Genomic DNA, 10,197 nt, shown 5'->3' with positions numbered 1-10,197 from the left:
TTTACACATAGTTATGTACACTATACACATTCCTACAGACAGTTTAATGCCTTACAATTCATCTTCTAGCCTAATTTTAGGATTTTGGAGAAAACATGAATACATTGTCAAAATACAAGTGGACACACAAGTAGGACATGCAGAGTCCAAGCAGAAGGTACCCCAGCCTGGGACTAATCTGGGGAACCCGGTACTGTGAGGCTGACAGGCAGCAGTACTAATCACTGCACCACTGGGCTGACCAATCACATCTTCTGTTTGCAGATAATGTATTTGACTTGTTCATATTTGAATACTATATACTGTATAAGAACAAACTTATTCTACTTGGCAGTCCTTATACAATGGGAAATTATACAGTTCTTTTGTGATATTTTATGAAAGAGATTAAAGATGTAGTCGATATTTGGTTTCATATACATTATTTTAGTATTATTTTTCACAGCATACTTACTGCAGTTTTCCGTCATTAAAATCTTCAGTCCTCTTTAATCAGAAGGGGTGAGAGAGAAATACAGTTCATGTTAGGATCAAAAATATGCTGTAGTGTTAGGACCTTAGAATTAAAACTAATATTTACTCATTCTTAAAAGCTTTGTTACAAAACATCTTACTGCTGTATTCCTGTAACAATGTTTTTCCTAAAGGGTGATCATATCTATTTAATTTAAAGACACAGAAGCTGTAGATAGTTCAGTTCATACAGTATGCCTCAGTCTGGCTTAATGTCTTTGTATTCCTCATGCTGGACCTGTAAATAAGCTAAATGTGAATTTGTATGCTATAACATGGATAGGTAACTGTCAAACAGGCAGAATCCGTGTTGTTAAAGTAAGTGGTGCCACCTCACAACACAAAAAGATGACAATTGCATTCCTCATGACTGAGCACTAGAATTTCTTCTGTTCATCAGATCTCCAGCCACTAACCCTGACAAACAGCTGACTAGGTTTGCTGATGAATGCAGGCTGAGTATTATTATTCACTCAGCATCTGATACTGTGTTACTAAAGCAAGAGCTTAACCATGTTAGTCAGCGGCTCTGATACTGTGTTACTAAAGCAAGAGCTTAACCATGTTAGTCAGCGGCTCTGATACTGTGTTACTAAAGCAAGAGCTTAACCCTGTTAGTCAGCGGCTCTGATACTGTGTTACTAAAGCAAGAGCTTAACCATGTTAGTCAGCGGCTCTGATACTGTGTTACTAAAGCAAGAGCTTAACCATGTTAGTCAGCGGCGGATTAGAGATGGGCTTAAGTTAAATGGAAAGAAGATGAAAGCTGTCACTTTTGGTAAACAAATCTTAACAGCTACTTATAGTATATAGAGAGTACCCCTACCTTGACTCATAATTAGGGTGGGGTGAAGAGGGTGCAAGCCACAATTCTTAGGTCCTGATGGTAAAGTAATGCATTATCAGCATTTGCAGTCAGAGCGGAGTGTGTGGTGTGTGGTGATTTAATTACAGTAAGCTGTATGTTACTTTTGGAGTAAGCTTTCACTTTTTTTTCTCAACTTTAAGTTAAGGTGGGCACCGTTTTGGAGAACTGCACAGGGTGAGATGACCTAGCTATGGTTCTGGCCCCACTCCAGACTGATACAGTAACTCTAGATCTCTGCAACTTCATAGACAACTCCTTAACCTCTTACCACCATGTAGCAACTGCAGTCAGGAAATCCTTCTACTAAGCCGAATTAGTAACTAAATTTATCTAATCCAGGTCAGAAGAAGTTATTATTTCTCTGTACTCTATCGAGTTCAGAAATATTACAGGATATAATGTCATTTTAGTAAGTATTTGTCCAAACACATCACTCAGGTACAAAAAAAAACAGAGGTGCATAATTAAAGATCACCGGCCTAAAGATACCCAACTACCAAGACAGTCATGAAGCTCTATCACAATATTCAGTTTCCAATAGACTCCTGCATGGTAATGTAAAAGGGCCCAACCCTCTTTCATTTCCAGCATCTCCACAAAATAACTAGCTCCACTAACAATCAAACTAAAAACTTGAATCTCTATCAACAAATAAATAAAGATACACTAGAGAGACAAATTTATTATTCAGCACTTCTGCCATATTTAGAATAATCTCCCATCACATATAAAACAGTTATACCCCTTCCTCCTTTAAGGCGAACCTTGATGATTGGATGGCTGACCATAAATGCATCTTAAGCCAGACTTGCTCTGCTTTTCCTAGAAGTGGGAGTTGTCCTGTGAAAGTGAGTACTGGAAAGGTGATTGTGGTTTATAGACTGCCCCTGTCTAGTAAAATCTATGAATATCTGAATCTACAGACATTTGCAGATACTTACATAGGTATGTTGCCTCAAACACTTTAACTAGAAAATGTTAAACCATTACAGGCTTGTGTTTCTAGGTACCTAGCAATCAAAACTAAGATGAGAAAGACCTTTAGAATCTGAGAGCCTTCCAATTTTTACTACATTAATTTCACAGCAAACATGTATGTGTTATTTTTTTGTCAAAGAGACAAAGCATGCATTAAAATAATAAATATACTTTGTTATAGCACTGGGACTAAGAGCAGTATTATTTTCCAAAAAGGGATGTTACAAATACCTAAAGTATTCAGATGAAATTAAAAAAAAGAACTTTAAAGAGAATTGCAAACTGCCACCTAAAAATTTAAACTACAGTTGTTCTGTTGGTAGCAAACAACCAAGTAGTGCACGTCATATAAGGTAATACTAATATTCATCAGGAAATCCAGTATGCAGAACTTTACTATGAAGACTTAGTACATTGAGTTGAAAAACTCTTCTAGGATAAAAACAATTAGAATCAGTCACATTATATATAAAATACCATCTCATAAATTAAACAATCAGTCATAATAAAGTCTGCAGTTTATTTCTTTTTTTAACCTTTAGGAGCCACTGTTCTAAATATTAAAATGCACATAGCTTATATCTTATTAAGTATTACTTGCCTTACAATCCTCAGTGCATGTATCTGAAACAAGTATGTTCCTAAACAAATTTTAAAACAGACACTTTGCCCTGATGAGTAAGTGTGAATATGACTGAGAAAAAAATGTGACCCAAGCTTGTGGTATCAGACACAATACTAATAAAACTATGGCAGGCAAGGAAATTTAATAAAGTTATTTAATCAAGCTGTTTAGAGTTTCTATCCACAAACTAATAACAGAACTTCATCAAAACACACCATCAGTACATAACTTCCCTTATATAAATAAAGTTCAAAGTTCATATTTCAAAAGACAAAAATGCAAAAATACATATATGCTAAAACAAACCATTTTAAAACAACTATAAAACAGTTTTGTTATAGCCAATACATCAGTTTAAAACCTTATTTATTTATTTTTTTGTTTAAAAAAAATGTATATTTATTACATCATTAAGACCAGGAGTATGATCTGCTTTCAACTTAATTTGCCACTTGGCTTCCCTGACCTCTAATTTATTTTTATAATCTCCACCCTGAAAGTCAGATGGCTCATGATTTATTACACTAAAATGACATTTACTCTTTTGACAAGTTAATGAATGTTTGTGCAAAGCATTTTTCAAATACTTATTTTGCAAACCTTTTAAGTGTTCTTTATTCTATCCTGAAGTTTTCATATAGTCATCTCCACATAGAAACTCTCACATTGTTCACAAATCGTAATGTAAATTGCATCCAAGAATTATAGTTATAATATCTGACTGTAGAGATTTTCTGCTCTACGTGTGGCATTGAAAAATAGGGTCCAGTTAAAAAGTACCCACATATTTTGCATTGTCCACATTTATGCATTCTTTTCTTTAACTATTCTGATCAACTAAAGACACTACAGTCTCATTCTTTTCTAACATACGTTTTAAATTTCTTGACATTTTATATGTAAACTTCGGTCTTTCACCCATTATCTTAAATAAATCTGTATTCCCTTTAAGGATATTCCAATTACTAATTATAATTTCTTTCAACTCTAAGTCATCGACCGACATCTGCAACACCATACATCGAACTTGTAATGCTAAATTTTCTTTTTTGTTATTTATTTTGACTTAAATTGTCTACCAAACTATTTGTTAAAATGTGTGGCTAGAACTCGATTCACTTATTTATAGCTTCCTCACACTACAATTAATGAAATCACTGCTTGGGTACCTCCATTCATAAACATTTTTCAAATTATTAATACCGCTTCAAAAAATTTTCATCGTTGATAGTTAACCTAGATCCTCTTATCATCTGCCCTTTGGGTATACTTCTTTTCATATATCTAGGATGATTGCTAGAAAAATGGACATAGCTTTTGACAAAAATGAACTTTCTATGAATTCCACTGTTAAACCTGTATGGGGTAAATTACATTATTAGTTCAACATACAAAAATTATTAATATTACCAATGTTAACAACAGAAAACAAAGAAGGAATTAGAAGCATTCGGGTGTTCATCAGATAAATAGCATTTATTTCTTGTTCCCTTCTATATAAAAAAATAAATCATCCACAAATCTTTTGTAGAAAGTCACCTTAGAAAAAGCAGACCACTAGATAAAACATGTACATCCTACCAAGATAACACACATCACTATGCCTTCCATAGCTCTCAACCTTCCATGTCAAAAATGAGGAACACTAGCCCTCATAATGTGGAACAAATGGGCAAAATGTGGAACACATACTAATGGCTTACTAACACCTTCAACTAGGAAGGTCATATGATGGTTAAAATATGCTGGTTTTACTTATAAAGAAGATCTCTTAATGAATTAATATGATTCATTTCTATTTACAATGGATTTCACTTAAAAAATTCCTAACACTGAATGCGTGACAGAGTCTTTCACTGTGGAACTTTGAGGAACTTCGAGGAGCATGAACTTTTTAAGACCCCAAATGAGGTACATTCCTCATAATGAGGTAACTTGAGAGGTATGATGCCTTCAACTTGTTGATAATAGCAGTAGTTAAAAACAAAAATATTGTTGTGAAGAATGAATTCTAGAAGAGCACAAATATTCAGATCCACCAAAATCATAAGGGTGTTACTTATCCAAGAAGTCTTCCAAAACCTTTCTTTTCACTTTGGACATTAAATCCTTGTTTACTAGCATTACATCTAAAGAAGGTTTGGATTTTGTTAGGAATTATCTTTCAGTTTTTTTTTTTGATTTTTCAAATGTGCATATTAATAATATTTGTGTTCTTCTAGAATTAATTCTTCCAAAATGAAAAGAAAGGTTTTGAAGACTTCTTGGATATTCACCAATCTGATGTTATCTTGGTGGGATGTACATGTTTATCTAATGTGCCTTTTTTCTAAGGTGACTTTCTACAAAATATTTGTAGATTATTTATTTTAAGGGAATAGGAGATGAATGGTGTTTATTTGTTGAACAGCTGAACGGTTCTACTTCCTTCCTGGTGTTTTCTGTTGGTGACATTGGTGATATTGTTATTTTTTTTTTTTTTTGGATGTTGAACTAACAATGTCATTTATCCCATATAGGTTTAACAGTAGAATCCATAGAAAGTCCACTTTTGTCAATAACTATGTCCATTTTTCTAGCAATCATCCTAGATATATGAAAAGAAATATACCCAAATGGTAGATAAGAGCATCTAGGTTAACCACTAACTGTGAACATTTTTAAAGAGATATTATTCATTTGCAAAATGTACATGGATAGAGTGTACCTAAACAATGACTTGATTAATTGTAGTGAGTAAGTTATAAAATAAGCGAGATGAGTTATATACGGCAATTTTAACAATGGTTTGGTAGTCAATTTAAAAAAAAATAAACAAAAAGGAAATCCAACAATACAAGCTCAATGTATGGTTTTGGAGCTGTCAGCTGATGTCTTATGACTTAGTTTTGAAATAAATTTTGATTAATAACTGGAATATTCTTAAAGGGAATATAGGTTTATTTAAGATAGGTGAAAGTCCTAAGTTTACATATGAAAAAAATCAAGAAATTTAAAAAGTATGTTAGGGAAAGAATGAAACTGTAGTGTCTTAGTTGACCATGATAAATTGAAATTAATGTATAAATGTGGACAATGTAAAATAAGTAAGAACATTTTAACTGGATCTTGTCTTTCATTGCCGCACGTACAGTGGACAATCTCTACAGACAGTCATTATGACTGTAATTTTTTGGGTGTAGTTTACATCAGGATTTGTGAGCAATGTGAGGGTTTCTATGTGGAGATAATCACACAGAAACTTTAGGATAGAATTAAAGAACATTTGAATGTGAATGCTTAGAAAAATAAGAAATTGAAAAATGCTTTAGGCAAGCATTCATTCACTTATAAAAAGAGCAAATTTTATTTATTATAGATCATAAACCATCTGGCCACTGGGGTGGAGATTATTAAAATAAATTAGAGGTAAGGGAACCCAAGTGGCAAATAAAGTTGGAAGCAGATCGTACTCCTGGTCTTAATGATGTACTAAATATAAAATATTTTTAAAAGAAAAAGTTTGTAAATAAGGTTTTGAATTGATGTATTGGCTATAATAAAATTGTTTTATAGGTTTTTTTTAATGGTTAATTTTTAGTATGCATGTATGTATTTTTGCATTTTTGTCTTTTGAAATGTGAACTTTGAACTTTGTTTATATAAGGGAAGTTATGTATTGAACTTGATTAAATTTCTTTGCCTGCCATAGTTCACTGTTTTTTATTAGTATTTCTACATTAGCACAGCCACTCCTACCACATCATAGTAGTGAACATGATCAAAAGGCTGTCTTCAGCCTTTGAAGAATAGGTAAGTACTGAGGATTTTAATGGTAAGGTAGGGTTAGGAGGTGTGTGAGTGAGTGTAGGGGAGGGGGTTGCATGTGCATGCATGTATGTGTGTGTGTTTATGTATTTCTGCCTGGGAAATAGAGTAAGGGGGGGTAGTGATCAGGTGAGGTAGGTGTGTCTCTCTGAGTGGATGAATTCCATCATGTGGATAGGGGACTGTGTGTGTATGTGTGTGGGGGGGGTTGGGGTGGTTTTCATACCTCCACTCACCCCTAGAAGAGCCACTAGCCACCAGGGATTACATCATAAGACCTGTGCTTTAATGGGACTTAAACCTGTATGGGGATCAGGGGATGGAAGGAACACCAGACACAAAGGATACTACTCTTATATCTTAAATAACTAGGGGGATTGGGGGTGGGGGAGCTGCTTGACACCAGGTATACTACTTTTATGCCCTAATAGCACTTCTCAAAGTGAAAGTATTGGAAGGTACCACTAGACACCATGGATATTTCATGCAATGTGGGTCTGCAAACTTCTATGATGATCTAGGGCCAGGAAAGAAGATATTGGGAATGTGCTGGCAACTCTGGGGCAGGTATGAAAAGCTGTAGTGTTTGCATGTATGTGGTGTGTGAGTGTGTGTGTGTGTGTGTGTGTGTGTGTGTGTGTGTGTGTGTGTGTAGTGACTACGGGGGGGAGGGGATATGCCTTTTCCTACACGGTTCAGCTGCCGCAGTTAACTACAGTGGGAAGAACTTAGCTGCACTTCCTGGTAGTTAGCTGTGTTTTATATACATGCAGATTACGGAATAATGAGGTATTTCCTCATCCAAGCTAATATGTCTGTAAATCACAAAATACCATATTGCATTTACAGGTTTGTTTTAACTCTGCCCTTAACACAATGTGATAGGGATTTCATGTATCTCTGGGATTGTTACCTTTGGCAAAGGAATCACAGTAGTAGCTTTCAACATGCATAGCAGCCCACTTCATACTAATACTATCATCAGAGATCTTGGCAGCCTCATAGCTGGCTCCCTATCCATTGGTCACCAACTAGAAACAGTAATCAGAAAATCCTTCTATCTAACCCAACTAATAAACAAATTTATCACATCCAGGTCAAAAAGGTTATCATTCCTTTATTATCTGCCCAAATCAGAGCAGTTATAGAATGTAATGCCCTTTTTAGTGATCAAGGAATGCCACTTGTGGGTAAATCCAACTTTTTCCACACCCAGTCATGGCTTACTGTTAAAGTATATTTTGTTGTTATGACAGAACTAAAACTAGTGTTTATCTGTCACTATAAGTGATGTTTTTAAGCATATGAAATTTTTGGCAGAAAAATATTACTAGGAATTATAAACTTGCACCCCAAAATTCAAGATCAAGCTATTTTCTTGCCTTTATAATGAAAAAAGCATGCTTAAGTATATTGCTCAGAAAATGCAGCTAGATCATATCAGACTATTTCAAAACTATAACCTTGTATAGGTTGGGATCCAAAACAGGTTAATATGCAAGAAAGCAATCTGGGTGGCAGGTTTATTCACCAACAAGAGGAGAGACTTGTGTATTAGTGTGTTTTATGGTGCACATTTGCATCACTACTTTGATATATGGTACAACGTTCTAGTCTTTACATATCACCTTTACTGCAGGATGCCAGAGCTATACTGCCAAGTTGTGTAAAGGAAGGATTACAGCTATGACAGTGATGCATTTTACATCAGTTATAACACTGGGCTACATTCTGTGAAGCAATACAATTATTTTGAGATTCTTACTTTTCTGCTGGATTTCTGTTCTGAAATGTTACATATCTGTTTATCAGACATTAATAATCTGCCAATTATTTAATTGACAATTTATTTACCAGAAAATTTTGACTGGGACAGAATCCATTTTCATTGGAAGCCTGGGGAGAAATGCTTGGAATGTGGGAGGAAACCGGAGCACCTGGAGGAAATCCAAGCAAATGCAGGGAGAACATGCAGACTCCACACAGGACGCACCCCAGCCGAGAATTGAACTGGAGAACTTCTTGCTGGGAGGTGACAATGCTAACCACTGCACCACCCATAATAATAGCAATAATTCAATCACATCAAATTATTTGTTTCACTTTTCTTTGCTATTAATTAATGTTACATCATTGATTAGTGTTACATCACTCCCAACTACTATAGGCGTACCACAAGGCTCAATATTAGACTCACTTCTTTTCTCTATATTTGCCAATAATCTCCATACCACCACACAGCTTGCTTCATTCATTCAATACGCCAATGATTCAACATTTATCTGTTCTGCTCCATCACTTACTATGCTACAGCAACTCACCCAGGAATCCTTTAGCTCCATGGAAAGGTGGAGCACTCAGATCCAACTTATCCTAAACCCTAACAAAACCAAATTGCTACTTTTCACCCCCAACAAACCATGTCTACCCCTCTGTCCTTCACTATCTCTTCTAAAAATGGTACTACCATCTCTCCCTCTGATCATACCAAACTCCTAGGTGTTGAGATTGAAAAAATCTACTCTTCGATGTCCATATTTCACAAACTATCAAAAAGGTCCATAATAAAATGGGAACTCTATACAGACACAGGAAATCCCTCTTTAAACAAGCAAGGATTACCCTAGCCTAAACTCACCTATTGTCCACTCTAATGTATGCTGCAGCAATTCTTACTCAGCTTAGAAAACTTGACCTTGCCAAACTCGAATCATGCTATAATAAAATTGCAAAGTTTGCAAACAACTCCACCTTTAGAACCCACCACTGCCAGGCACTAAAAGAACTGAAATGGCTAGAACTTCCCCAGCTACTAAACTATCACCAGCTAGTCATTGACTTCAATGTGATAAGATATTCTGAAAAAACTCCTGCTCTGTCCCAACTACTTACCCTCTATAACACAAATCATCCTCTCTGCTCTTCCGATAAATCCCTCCTCTGCATCTCAAAGGCTAACAATTCTGCAGGAAAAGCACTGTCTTCCCCCAGCATAGCTAAAACCTGGAACAATCTTCCTTCTGCTCTGATCTCTGCATCGACTACTACTGTCTTTTAAAGCTCACTTAGATCGCACTTACAAAATAAATGGTTGTGCCCTGGTATTACTTAAGTCCCCTTTTCTGTCTGTCTACATACCTCTCCTTCAACGTGCACCTACTGTAATGCATACTACAGTCTAGGATATTAATACTGCTGAATAAAACTGTCGATGGAATGTATCATTAACTATGTTTACTTATCTCTTCTGTATGCTATATGTCTTGTTGCTGCATACTGCTGTACATTATATGTCTTGTTGCTGCATACTGCTGTACACTATATGTCTTGTTACTGCATACTGCTGTACACTATATGTCTTGTTACTGCATACGGCTGTACACTATATGTCTTGTTACTGCATACT

The 10,197-nt window shown here is 35.3% G+C and overlaps 1 long non-coding RNA gene across 1 annotated transcript in view; it reads right to left on the bottom strand.

The window, feature by feature from the left end:
- The window catches only part of LOC122790959, a 138,251-nt gene that overhangs the window by 115,286 nt on the left and 12,768 nt on the right, over positions 1 to 10,197 (bottom strand). The gene's annotated exons all lie outside the window — the stretch shown is intronic.

Source organism: Protopterus annectens, chromosome 16.part0, assembly GCF_019279795.1.
Source record: "Protopterus annectens isolate FY-2018-M chromosome 16.part0, PAN1.0, whole genome shotgun sequence".
Lineage (NCBI taxonomy): Eukaryota > Metazoa > Chordata > Ceratodontiformes > Protopteridae > Protopterus > Protopterus annectens.
The sequence above is the reverse complement of the archived record's forward strand: the minus strand, read 5'-3'. Positions and strand labels throughout refer to the sequence as shown.